The sequence below is a fragment of the Lampetra fluviatilis genome, chromosome 8 (genome assembly GCF_964198595.1).
Source record: "Lampetra fluviatilis chromosome 8, kcLamFluv1.1, whole genome shotgun sequence".
In the NCBI taxonomy this organism is placed as follows: domain Eukaryota; kingdom Metazoa; phylum Chordata; class Hyperoartia; order Petromyzontiformes; family Petromyzontidae; genus Lampetra; species Lampetra fluviatilis.
The window spans coordinates 7,732,894-7,747,356 of NC_136282.1; the positions used below are offsets into that span (position 1 = coordinate 7,732,894).

The 14,463-nt window shown below is 44.2% G+C and overlaps 1 protein-coding gene and 1 long non-coding RNA gene across 2 annotated transcripts in view; one reads left to right on the plus strand and one right to left on the minus strand.

The window, feature by feature from the left end:
* Positions 1 to 14,463, minus strand: part of SYT12 (synaptotagmin 12) — an 80,327-nt gene that overhangs the window by 49,670 nt on the left and 16,194 nt on the right. The gene's annotated exons all lie outside the window — the stretch shown is intronic.
* Positions 1 to 14,463, plus strand: part of LOC144933817 (uncharacterized) — a 28,554-nt gene that overhangs the window by 9,662 nt on the left and 4,429 nt on the right. Inside the window, exon 2 of the long non-coding RNA XR_013637095.1 lies at positions 10,180 to 10,298. This is a non-coding gene — a long non-coding RNA (uncharacterized LOC144933817). The remainder of the gene's footprint in view (positions 1 to 10,179; positions 10,299 to 14,463) is intronic.

Genomic DNA, 14,463 nt, shown 5'->3' on the forward strand with positions numbered 1-14,463 from the left:
CCACCGGTATCAAGGGCTACACCATAATTCGTTGATCGTCTGGTCTCATGCGGTGGGAAATGCGCGGGTATTGCCACCTCTGCCAATATGTCTGGTCAGGGTGGAAGAGTGAGCAAAAAAATATCCCACTGGAGGGGCTCTCTCGAACTCCCTCTCTTGGAGGCTTTTCCACCAGCAATTGTGGCGTGGGCGAGCAGTTGCAGGGCTGCACCTTTACCTTTAGGACACGTGGTTATTTCTCCCCCGTAGTTGCATGTAAATGAACACAATGCTCTTGATTAGGATGCTTCGTTCATTCTGTTCCCAATGATAGGAGGTTATCGCACTCGCGCTAGACTGACCCTGATGTAATTGCGAGCCGTGCAGAAAGTGACAATTGCATCCACGTTTTGCCTGTGCTTCCCATAAAACAAAAATTTCAACACATTTATCAATAGCACTGCTCTGAAAGGAAAAAACAATATAATAGGCGATGGCATTGGTAGTGGCCCTTCTTCTCTGCTATCACTATATAAAAGTTCCTTTTAGCGCGGCATTATTGACGAACGTGCTACGTTTTTTTTGTCATTTGCGCTTGTGCACTACCAACGCAGTTTGACACCATTACATGCTACTTCCCATTGATGAAGTCAGCCTAAAACAAAAACACGGTACAGCGTATCATCGTAAAGTACTGGGAAGACAAAGGTGGCCAGAAATTCTACACCGTCACACCACGTTCACCCATTTGCAGTGCCGCCCTTGATGGGTGCCCACAAACGAAACTTTCTGCAACGTTAAGTCAGGCTGAATGCGAGGACATTGTCTGTGTGCGCTGTGTGTGTGCGCGCGCGATGCTGTAGATGTAATTGGGACCGAGTCATTCGTGGTCCGATGGAACAAATTCAATTCTCGGAGCGCCGTAAAGCATCGTTAGTGAACTGCGTTTTTTTCCAGCGAGAGCAACACGTCGCCTGTGGCGTCGCTGCATTGTTGGCGTTAAAGTGAGACACTTGTAATGGGGCCAAGACGGCAGGTGAGTGATGACTTTGCGACACAGTGGGCGACAGTGGTGCCTTCATAAATATCTCAGCGGATATTTACCGAACGCGGCGAGTCCCGTGCATAATGCACCTGGCTCCGGGCGATTTGCTACCTGTCCATGATTTTTTTTATTTATCGCCGCTCGTTTAAATCAATGTCCTGGCACTCGAATTGGTCGACAGTGTTAACATTTTGTCTTGCATATGCCGTCAGTCTGTTATGTAACTGAGAGAAGAAGAAAAAAAACTGAAGGGGGAGAGAAAAAAAACCTCGGGCATTCATGCTGGGCAATGCTCATCGCCAAGACATTAAGGGGGGAAAAAACGATGCCCACAAAAATATGTGCTTCTCTATACTGTAACCGCTATTAACTGAATGTTTCACAACAGCAATCCCAATTACGTACAGTAGCCGAGCGCACTGCTTTATTAACCCAGTGACCCGAGTTTGAATTCCGGTCATAGCTAAACTAACATTAGGGGCAATTGATCTCAGAACCAGTCCTTGGCTTCCCATTCACCAAACTGCAGGACACTCACCAGCATGGTGAAGTATGGTCAAACAATGACCGCCACAGCGTGGGGGGTTGGGGGGGGGAGATTTCACATCCAGTCGTGTATTGACAGAGGTATGCAAATCTATGTACTATATTGTAATTTCTGTGTGGAGATGTTGTTATCGATGTCAGTTCTCTCAATTTCCTTCATCACAGAGTCCTGCTCAATGCACGCAATGCACTCTGCTCATGGCAATAACAGTTACGTGTTTTTAATTGCCTCGTTGAAATGAACAGCTAACACCGTATTTATGCACAAGAATGTAAACATAAAGCGACATTGATTTCAGGTCATAATGCTCGCTCTCAGAGCAAGATTGGCAGAGTAGTGTGGATTAGTTTCGGCGTTACCACGTTGTGGAATGTGTTGAGGGCTCGCGTTGTGATTACTTCGTGTTTGTCGAACACAAACAGCTGCCCCCTGCCAAAGCAACTGCCTTGCCAAAGTTTTGATCGAGCAAGCATTGCTATTATGGAGGCCGTTGCATAACAGATTTGCATTATGGCAATTATTCTGAGAGCTGTTAACCCGCGGCCACAATTACGCAGGCTGCATTCTGTAAAAATCGCAGAATGGCAAAACCGACCCAGTCAGCAAAACGAATGTGTATTCCTGGGATAAGAGAAGGGTTATCGTGTAGAGTATTTTGTCATTGGATATATTTAATTAGTTTCCCCCCCCCTCCCCCATTGTCATAATTCCCGAGCAAGCCTTGGAGGACAGGCCAAGAGATAGAATTATGTGAGGAGTGCTTATTATTATTATTCAACTCCAAGCTGCGATGAAGAGGACCGTTGGCTGGCTCATACCATGTGTCAGTCATAACCAACCAATTTATTATGCCTCTGTTACTTAACTTTGATGCGCAGTAATTAATTAAAGCTATCATTTAAAAAAAAACACGCTTGCAAATATGATTGTGTACATGTACCTGTACAATCCGTTTGTCAAATCCAGTGGTGGATTTGACATACGGATTGAAGGCAGGGAGCATTAACGTTGGAACATAGAAGTACGCAAGTTTAGAGACATTGCATTGACTGTTCAGAAATGTAAGTGGGCATGGGCAGCACACGTCACTGGCAAGGATGATGGCTGATAGTCAGGACTAATGACGAAACGGCAGCCACAGGAGGACACGCGCCCGAGAGGACATCCATATCATAGATGGAGCAACAGAATCAACTCACGTGCAGATGACAGATTGATTATTTGCATTGGCTGAATTGCGTGACGGAGTGGGTTTTTTTAAAAAATCTCACTCGTGAATTGATCACGTATGATGATGATGATGATATTTAATTGACATGTACAGCCAGTAGTTAGTAGGCTCTAGGCAGGCTATTTCTCTGGGATATGGGTGATTTTTACCGTGTACGATACAATTATAATAAACTGAATAATTTGGCGAAATGTTTTAAGTAGGAATATCTTGCAATTTTTTTTGCTAATGCAGTTCTGTCCGACAGTGGCCTCATTTATAATTCTGATGGCACTGTGTGCTCACCCACCCACCCAAGAAGGGGTTCTCGCTCTCCTGCCACCATTGGTTCCGTAAAATGCCCTCTCCTGCGCCAACCCTGCCCGGCCCCCCTCACAATACCCCCTTTGCTCACAGCCACCGAGGTGTGTGGGGGGCAGGGCGGGTGAGAAGTCGCTCCACCGGGAGTGACTCCGGGCTATTTTAGCAGGGAGAGTGAAGTCTGCTATGCGAAGATAACGGCGGCACAACAAAGGGATTTAAAATGGCATTGGAAATTGAATAGCGATCCCAAGTTGATATTTCAAGCTACACGTCTCCCTCAATCGGGGCCCAAACTAACACGCAGATGGCCCTGACGCTTGGGGCAAGGCAATAGGTGGCGTCTGTCCTGCACATCATTGCCTCGCCTTACATCGTCGTCGTTGTTACCGGACAAAGGCGTAATGTATGAATCGCACTGGAATCTCCTTTTGTAAGGTTTCATATTTCGATTGATAGGATAACAACAACAACAAAATGCATTTAAACATTGGAATGGCACGCGACGTTCAAGGCACTGTCATCCTATTATTTACGTTTAAGTGCACGCCAATGCGAAATAAAGTGAACCATAAGAAGGCAACCCCGTAGCAAATCAAATAGAGGGGAAATAATAAACGATCTCAAAGTGGGGAAACATTGTGAACAGACGTTGGGCTTTTATTCTCTACATGGCATGGCAGAGTAAAGAAGGCAACAGCCAAATGTCACCTTTTATATTGTATGAATGTATCTGTAACTACCAGTGGGCAGTGATTATTACAGGCGCATACGTTTTCTTTGCATTTAAGAAGATGTTAATTATGGTTTATTCATGATGATGATGATGCCAAGGCTGGGAGCCTTTGAGGTCAAGGCCAGTGTCAAGGTCTGTCCAGGCCGGATCCTCCAGGCTGATGCCTTGATGAAGGATGGTGTTTCTAAGCCATGTCCTGGGGCCAGAGGTCAAAGTCTGGAATATGAGATAGGAAAATGTCCTTGAGTGAGGCCCCAATGCTAATGATGGGTCTAAAAGACCCAACACTGCTTTGAATGTCAGGATACCATCCGCCAATCAAGCGCCCATTCTGTATGTGGCCTTGTGAAAGCGACAGCTCAAAAGAGCCGAGATTGTGGCTTTTTTATTTCACCAATATGAACACAACTAGACAATTGTATACCGGTTTTATCCTCAAATTAGGGCTCATCATTGCAATATAGCCATCATTCTACCGACACAATTTTTGCCTGTGGAACTTACATTGGGTAGCCCACTCGCTGTATTGTGGGTACAAATGTAACACAGCCTAAGGGCAGCAACAAACCAAATCTAAGCCCTTTCATTGACGAGGCAATTCATCAGATATTCTACTGATATGGTTTTTCTGTTGAAGACATCTTTTTGTGTATATATATATGATAAGTTGTTTCATTGTTTTAATAACTGTTTGATTTCTTCATCAGCACAATCAGAATCTGTATTTATCCCGAAGGAATCCGATGAACTTCGAAGCTCTTTTCCACAGATGTCCAGTTGGGGTGGGCGAACAAGTTACACATCCCTCTCATCAGCCAGAGAGATGTGCTTGACATTTAGTCCCGATCATGTTGCCCTTAGTCACTGATTTTTTTTGTGTGAAAAGTGCTTCGTAAAGTGTGTGTGTGTGAAGCAAAGCTGCCTTTAGCGCTCTTTCAAAGTCGGGACAACTTATTGCTGTTCCGACTTGAAACATTCAACGACGAGAAAAATATTCCCGCTTAATCAAATATGTTGCTGAAGGACAAAGTCGTTAATACAAAGAAGCGTGGCATATTTAACACCTTAGCTATAAGCCGTGTGTGTGTGTGTCAGATAAGCTTTTTGCGAGCACCACACGACTGTGTCAGAGAATAAACATATAATTAAAAAAGCCGAGGAAAAGTAAACTCCTGTAGAGCGTGTTGAGGCCATTCGCCAGTAAACTCAATCATATGTAAATGCATCCTGCAGATACCGTGTCTCAGCTGGCTTTCACGAGCATATAATTACGCAATACATTTAGAAAATTTGTTTGACTGCAGGGGTTTTCCCTCAGGCTGCACCGCAGGATGGCAGGAACCAGATAAATAGAGAAAAGTGTGCTGGTGTTGCTGTTAGCGGAGGTGAATCTGGTGGTGATGGTGGCAGTGCTGGTGGTGGTAGTGATGGTGCGGATTCTGCTGCTGCCAGTGGTGGTGATTGTGAGTTGTCAAGAGTTGTCATGCAGCACTTTAAGGTATAATTTTTTTAAATCTCACTAGCAAATATTTCGTGGCTTTTTAATGAGGTGGAGCAATTTTGATAGGGAATTATTTTCACAATAGAAATCGCTCAGTGGCTAGGGAAATTAATGCGTCGTGTCCCTGATCTTAGCCAGAATCAATAGAATATTGTGCTTAAATCTAGGCACTCTGGTCTTAAGCCAGTACAAAAATAAACATTATATAGAGTAAAATAAAATCATAATTTGGCCTGTCCAGGTCTGATGATGAACATTTGGCGAACCACTCACTCTTCAGGGGAAATGACGACTGCCTCGTGTTGAGTGAGTGATGAGTCGTATTGAGTGACATACCTATTGATGGGATTCCAGACGTAACTTTGATGCGATATTTTACGCAGATTTCCGCTAACAATTATGTGAGGGGCTTCTGATTTTTGCTATCCCATGATTCATTTTCTCGATCATGACGCGACTCGTGCAACACACAAAATTGAATTACAAACTATATTTTACTGTACATGACATTAACTTTCGTGGTATTTTAGTAATTGCAAATTTTGCATGGCATTTAAATGCCACAATTATCTACGCGCCCAAACACATTTCCTGTAAAATAATGTATCGTTTCTTCCGTTGTGTATTCACTTAAAAACACACACACACACATTGCTTAGCTTTGTGATGAAGCCACGTAATACATATGCACAAAATTTAACTTCAATGAAAGGACAAACGTTGCCAAGAGACATCTTGCTCGTTTCGGTGTTGTTCACCGATGGAGTAAAAAGAAAAGTCTGCGCCGTGAATAACGCCACCACTCAGCGGCCAACGGGCAGCGGGTGAGCGGTTGCCACCCGTCCTGGTTGCCCAAAATCGTCCTCTTGTTTTGATGGAAGCTGTCCTGGGAAATTTGCATCCTCCCAGCACTTTAAACAAAATAAAAAACAATCCCTCCCAGGGGATTTGTCAGTTACGCAATAATAAACCACTCAATACATTGCACCGACGTCCAGTTCGCCCCTCTTCCGGTGTTGTGTGACATTCTTCTTCCTATGATATGTCCCGGGTCTTTTTGTGCAGCAGAGGTGGGGAAGACCTATCCACTGACCCATCAGTATCTCTGACGAGTCCTAGACTCGCCGGTGCTAATTTCTTCACGAAATTAGCTACCAATATATGTGTCAACTAAGTGCTTCTTTTATTCTAGTCAACGATGTTTGTGAGTGGACTTAATGAGTCAGTATGAAGGCACAGACTAAGATCATATCGTAATGTTAATAGAGACAGCAAGGCACTGAGGAAGGCCAAACATGGATGCGTGGCTATAACAGCAGCACATGTAGATAAAAGATTGACTGAGTTCAACAATTAGTTGACCTCATATTGGCTCCTTACACCAACATTTAATAACTAGAGTGGATTAGATGTTGAACTAATTTAGTCGACAAGACTCGGGGAATGACTAAATTAAATCCAGAGATTGAGAATTTACGAAAAGGAATACTTTTCCAAGCTGAGATTTTACTTCTGCCATACAATGTTGAGCCACCACGTGTTACATTGCATTGCATGCTCATGGTTCAATTCACGTCGTGTTTGAACAACATGGGGACATTGCCAGTGATTTCGACGTAAGTTCGTCGTCGGTGCTTTTTTTTTTCTTTAATCAATATTTGGACGTCATCCATAACACTCCGATGCATGGTATCTGTATCAGAGAAATTCACTGCATCTGTATATAACACAAAGATCCCCCGTGGAACATTAACAGACTGTTGGGGCGAGCGCTGTTAGCGAGCGCCTATTCAGGCCAGCATGACACATGGGAGGATGTGTGGCCAGTATCAGTCGTGATGTTTACACACTGCACCAAGTACTCATTTGAGGCTGAGTCTGCCTAGGGGAGGCCCAAAACCGGTTCAGATAATTGTCACTGGTGTTGGCCGTGAGCGGCAATTCGTAGCGCAACGCGCTAACCGCTACACTACCGCTCCCCACAAACACACACACAGACACCCACACAGAGACACACACATAGACACACATTAACTGTGGAAAGAGACAGACATAAAAGAAACAAAGCCAGAACATAAAAAATAAAAGGAATCATTCTGTCTAGATAAGGTGTCCCAAAACATTTCTAAAGTCTAATCCTCGCCCACGTCGCTGTACACAGCGCCCTTTTCTGAACAACTTGTGCTGGGCTCATTGGCATAATCTCTGCGCAGATGCCATGCCAACAACTTCAGCGTCGATGTCAAAGTGAATTCGGCCGCCGTGCAGCTTCACAAAGCCGCAGACTAGGAGGGCACCCTGGACAAGTCTGAGATTTCAGATCTAAACAAGTGCCAGTTCGACTCTGTGACACAGATAAAAAATTAACCCGTAAAAACAAAGTTTTTCACTATAAATCCTTTATATGCGTGGCGGCTAGAGTCATCTCGTCCTCTGGCTTTAGATGGCTGCCACCTATGGGTCAGATGATTGCATTGCACCATTAAGCAATTGGTTATTAAATATAATATTTTTGTCCTAAAAAGTGTAACATTTTGGAAGAAAATTTTCACGAACATTAATTGTCACGCACAACGAGTCTGTGTGGAAAATGTCAGCTCGATTGGATCACGGGAAGTGGGTTAAAAAACGACCGAAAGATTTGCACGGTCCTAAGCAAGCAAGCGAACTTAATATAAAGGATTTAAAAATATAAATGGTTATACCACAGTCAGTAGATCGGCTGGTCACGTGTGGTGGGCTAAAGTGTGGGTCCCCAGACATTCTCAAAGACGTTTGGCCAGAGTGAAAGAGTAGACCAAATACTCTCTTCAGGGGCTCTCTAAAGCTCCATCTCGTGGAGGCCCTTCTGCCAGCAGTGGCACGAGCAGGCAATTGCAAGGCTGCGCTTTAACTTTTTGCCACGTGGGTTAGATATCCAGCAGTGTTGAAAGCAAGGCTCGTATGTTTGTTGTTGTGCTATTGGTAAAGCATTTACATGGTCGGTCGCTGCGCTGCGGCAGCGGCCATAGATTGCGTGCCCGTTGTGGAGCACCACAGCAGCCATAATGGAGAAGCTGCCAGAGGCCATCGATCATCACAGTCTGGGGTGCAAGGATGGCAGCGTGGGTGGAAATATATCCTCGAAGGGCAATCAGAACTCTTCTACGGTGTTTTCACATTTCTGAACCTCGGAGAATTGATTGTTACGGCCATAAAGAAAAAAATCCTTCTGCAGACTTTTTGGGGGAAATCCTGTTTGAAAACACCTATTAATGCTAGATTTGAAGCTTTCGCGACTGCAAGGATTCATATTCTTAGGGTTTTTTCGGTAAAGTCACGTAGGTAAAACATTCAAATTAATAAAAGTAAAATAAAAATAAAATAAAATATTTAATTTTTATTTTACTTTTATTAATTCAAATTAATTTTACTTTTATTACTTAAAATTAATAAAAGTAAAATAAAAATAAAATAAGATAAAATATTGTATTTTTATTTTACTTTTATTAATTTAAATGTTTTACCTACATGACTTTACCGAAAAAACCTAAGAATATGAACACCTATTAAGGCCAGCGTGGCACAAGAGTGTGGCCAGCACAATACCTGCCAACCTTTGTTTCCCAATTGCTGATGTTTACACACGGCAGCAAGTTTAGCTATCGCGGTTTTGCGGTTTCACGCCCAAATGTATTGAGGTTCGGTTCGCCGGTCGCGCCCCTGTGGCTCCACCATCCGCGGTTGGCCGCGAGATTCCTGAACGCGTCGTAACTGCACTGCTCGCGACGATGCTGCCGCGGAAGAACGCACACGCTTTCTTGTCTCCACCTTGTCTTCCAAGCGGCCCGTTGTGGATCCCAGACGACGTGTTCCAAGCCTCCAGTGAGGAGGCAAATGGAGTCGTACAGTCCTGTACACTGATATGTTCTACAATATTGTACGCTCCACTTATTTTTTTCATTTTATACATTTACCGTACAAGTTATATTTAACACTAGAAATAAATTCATCTTCTTGGTTCTTTCGGTAAAGTCACGTAGAAGGGAAGTAATAAAATAATAAAAATAAAACATAATAAAACAATTCTCTTCTACGTGACTTTACTGAAAGAACCAAGAAGATGAATCCCTGCAGTCGCGAAAGCTTTACATCGAAATAGAAATAAATTATCATAGTTTACGTACAATATACTTCCTGTTTAATGTTTGGGTTGATATAGGATAACGTAAAACAAAAGGAAGGTGCGCGGGGGGGGGGGGTATTAAGAAGCATAAACCAAACCCTCGTTTTCCCATTTGTCTTTGATTTTGCGGATCGCGGATTTGCCAATTGCGGCTATTTTAATAGACGTAACCTGCGGAATGGGCAAGGGTTTGCCGTACACATTCAAGGCTCAGTTGATGGAGGGAAGATCCCAGAACTGGTTGAAATATTCACCTCCGATGTAAGCTATCGCTGGGAAGTGAACTGTGGTCGCTAGGTTTGGAGGGCAGTTTGCTAACCACTTTGCTATCCACACACGTACATCCACACACGTGCAAGACAAAAGACACACAGACACGTGTAAAGGTTGGCCATTACTCTTCTACAGGCTGTCAGTGCAAATGATGTTCATGTTGAATGATCTAGGCAGCCACTCATCACTGCTGGACAGAGCAAGGGTTATTCTTTGCAAGGTAAATTTCCATTAGTCCACCGCTAATGCAACAATAACAATCTTTTTTTAATGAGGTAAGGCCCACTGAGCTATGTAACTCTTTTTCAGACGCGATGTGGCCACAAATGATAGCCCAATGAAGTGGCTTAGCATGTAGAAATGTATAGCAGCCAAATACTCTAAACGCATGTTTCTAAATAGGAGGGAAAAACCGGATGACCTGGAGAAAAATCCACGCGACCACGGGGAGAGAGACCAAATATGCAGGTGTCAGGGTCGGGATCCGGATCGAACCCCTGGCCTCCTGTACACCGGACGAGGTTAGTTACATAACAAAAGTGTGAGAAAAGAAAGAAAAAACTCAACCTGGTAAAACAAAACTGGCTGTCTATCAATAACCTGTAATAGTTGTCTGTCAAATAAGTGTAATTAAATCTTTTTTGCATGGTTAATCACATATTTCCAATGATTACTCAGTTTGTAACCATCATCACGGTTGAAATGATGTCTGTGTTTGTATATTTGTATGGCTTCGTGTACAAACCTTTGATGGTAGCCAGGAGGTTTGCAGAGCACCTTGGTCTCACACTGGCCAGACGGTTTGCAAGCGGTGGAAGTAGCCACACTTTTCCACTCTTCACATGCGACCTGATGGTCGTCTAACTGGGGCACTCATTTATTTTTAAATTCTTTATATTAAGTTCACTTGCTTGCTTGCTTGCGCGCTTACGACCGTGCAAATCTTTCGGTCGTTTTTTAACCCACTTCCCGTGATCCAATCGAGCTGACATTTTGCACACAGACTCGTTGTGCGTGACAATTTATTTTCGTGAAAATTTTTTTCCATAACTTTACACTTTTTAGGAATTTTTTTTTATATTTAATTACCAATTGCTTAATGGTGGCAGGCAATCATCTGACCCATAGGTGGCACCCATCTCAAGCCAGAGGACGAGAGGACTCTAGCCGCCACGCATTTAAAGGATTTATAGTGAAAAACTTTGTTTTTACGGGTTAATTTTTCTGGGTGAAGAGAGGTGGCGGGGGGGGTTAAGAAACGTGTCCATAGTTTCAGTGGCCGTGCTGGGAGATCGAACTGGCAACTCCTGGTTTGAAAGTCCACTCCGCTAATTATTGTACCACGGCAGCATCCCGGACGGCGACTACAGTGCGACTAATTCTAGATTTGAAGCTTTCGTGACTGCAAGGATTCATATTCTTAGGTCTTTTTCGGTAAAGTCACTTAGGTAAAAAATTAAAATTAATGAAAGTAAAATAAAATAAAAACGTCGTGATTTTTATTTTATTTAACTTTTATTAATGTTAATTTTTTTACCTACGTGACTTTACCGAAAAAACCTAAGACTACAGTGCGACTATGAATTTGTGCGAAGACGCTCGCCCTTCGACGTTGATCTTCCACCACCTTAGCAGTGGGCGCTCCTGATGGCACTCACTTATCGCTGTAATTTTGGTCGGGAGCGCAATTAATAATTGAGCACTCAGGAAGCGCATTAAGCTAATGAGTACGACTAATGAGAAACACTTCCCGTCAATCTCTGCATTAGAACGATCTTCATCCGTCTCCACGCAACTCGGACGCTGCCCATCGAGCAGTGGTGAGCACACTGCAGTTGCAATCCAGAGGCAGCCAGTTCTATCGCAGTTGAAGCAAAGGGCTAGTTTCATAAATCCCATCTTCTTTGTCCACTCTGCAGTATAAATGGGGTACCAACCAGAGTTAGTTGGACCCCCGCACCACCTCCGATTAACACAGTTGGTAACGTACGGTGCGAAAGAAGTTGAACATACGGTACATACGTCGGCAGGTAGCATGCGATGGCGTAAAGTGTGGGTGACTCCACACCCCTTCTAAGGTGTCGGGCCAGCGTGGAAGAGTAGGCCAAACCCACACCAAAAGGAGCTCCCTGGTGTGGGGCCCTTCCACCAGCAGTGGCACGAGCAAGGCAATAATAGGGCTGCACCTTTACCGTTTCACCTTGAAAATAACGCGGAGTCAGCGGTTGCCTCGGTGATATCAAAGCTGAGCTCATCGTATGGTTTTTGCTTTGTCATTCGTCTTTGATGAAGGAATAGAAAAACGAAAACGATCATAGCCCTCGTGTTGATGCTCCTTGGATGAGAGAGGAGTTCAGTTCTGTGAGCGTGTTCTTCATTTATGGCCTCGTTTTGGGGAGAGAAAAAAAATATTCCCATTTTGTTCGTTTTGATTCATTTTTTAAGCGTATGCTTTAAAATGGGCATTTGATCACAAATCCTTATGAACGATAGGTTGTTTGTGCCTCTCCAATGGAGCGTGCCAATTCTCCCACTAAGTGCTGCAGTGTTTCACTGTGATAGTTGTGCGAGTCGCGTTATTTAAGGTGAGAGTGAGTCGATATGAGAGTGAAATGAGTTTCTCCAAGAACCGTCCCAGGGTCTGTGAACTCCACCCTGCCTCATCCGTTCACTTCGAAATCTGTGGTTTCCTACTAATGGCAAGGACATGGAGCCAGACTAAAATATTGTAAGATATTTTAATCAATCTAATGTAATATTGGCAATGGCCATTCAGGGAATGTCCTATGCAGGTCAATAGGATAATTAATTAGCAATGTTTTTAAAATGACTTTTCTAAAATAATGGCTTGTAAGTTAATTTAATTGATGTTTTGGGTTTTGTGATTTTATAAATGACATAATGTACACATATAAGTACAGTCCAAATCTGTCTTAGCACTGTTCGATGAAGTCTTCCCCATGCAGTCTGTCGTGGAGCTGGTTTGACCATACTTCACCACGCTGGGCATTGCAGGTTGGTGAAGCATTCGGTGGGGGGAGGTTTGCGGAACCAATTCAGATGCCACTCACAACTGTTTGTCGTAGCCACCAATCTGACTTAGATTGTCGGGTCCACGGCAGAGGTCGCAAACGGGTTTTGATTCCTTACCCGTACCCGGCCGCACCAGGGTCGTAAACGGGTACCCGTACCCGGCCATACCCGTACCCTACCCGTACCCGGCCGGGTACAGGTAAGGTACGGGTATCGGGTACCTGATTGCGACCTCTGGGATGAAGCCATGTTGCAGGCGCGGGTGGGTTGATTCTAGTAACTTGAATTGTGAGAAGAGACAAGACGTTGGGAAATGAGTGACAAACGGTTACTCACCAGGGACTCACGGCCTACCCGTACACGGCCGCACCAGGGTCGCAAACGGGTACCCGTACCTGTACCCGGCCGGGTATGGGTAGCCGGGTATCGGGTAGGGTACGGGTATCGGGTACCCGGTTGCGACCTCTGGTCCACGGTGCTGTGTGCTAACCACGGCACCGCTCCTCCCCAAAAATAGACAATATCCACAATGACGATATCTGGAAAATGCATGAGCATTTTCCAGATATCGTCATTGTGAGTTTTTCGAGGTCAGAATGTAAAAAGCTGTGGTGTGTGTGTGTTTCTTGTCAGCAGTAAACCACAAAATCTCTATTGTGTGTTTTAGTTTGCCTGCATTACTAGGTCAGGATAAAAAAAAAGTTTAGCCCATGCAAAATGATAATGGATTTGGGCTGTTTGAGTTGTCATTTGGTAAAGGTTTAGTTCAAACAAAGCTGGCATGCCAAGATAAGAGCAGTATTCATTATTTTTGAAATGTATTTGGTAACAGTGAGGTAAAATGCAATTCTGCACATTATCTGCTCAACGAAGGCCGCTCCATGCCGTGCTGGTCACGGGGTTTGCTTGTCCCATGATTCACCACGCTGGGCAACAGTGCGGGTTGGCAAAGGGGGTCCAGGACCGATTTAGCCAACACTAGCCGAGACCAGAAATAAAACTCGGATTTCCAGGTGCCTTATCACAGCGTGCTCACTACTAACCAGAAATAAACTCGGATTCCAGGTGCCTTAGCACAGCGTGCTCACTACTAACCAGAAATAAACTCGGATTCCAGGTGCCTTAGCACAGCGTGCTCACTACTAGCCAGAAATAAACTCGGATTCCAGGTGCCTTAGCACAGCGTGCTCACTACTAACCAGAAATAAACTCGGATTCAAGGTGCCTTAGCACAGCGTGCTCACTACTAACCAGAAATAAACTCGGATTCCAGGTGCCTTAGCACAGCATGCTCACTACTAACCAGAAATAAACTCGGTTTTCAGGTGCCTTAGCACAGCGTGCTCACTACTAACCAGAAATAAACTCGGATTCCAGGTGCCTTAGCACAGCGTGCTCACTACTAACCAGAAATAAACTCGGTTTTCAGGTGACTTAGCACAGCGTGCTCACTACTAACCAGAAATAAACTCGGATTCCAGGTGCCTTAGCACAGCGTGCTCACTACTAACCAGAAATAAACTCGGATTCCAGGTGCCTTAGCACAGCGTGCTCACTACTAACCAGAAATAAACTCGGATTCCAGGTGCCTAAGCACAGCGTGCTCACTACTAACCAGAAATAAACTCGGTTTTCAGGTGCCTTAGCACAGCG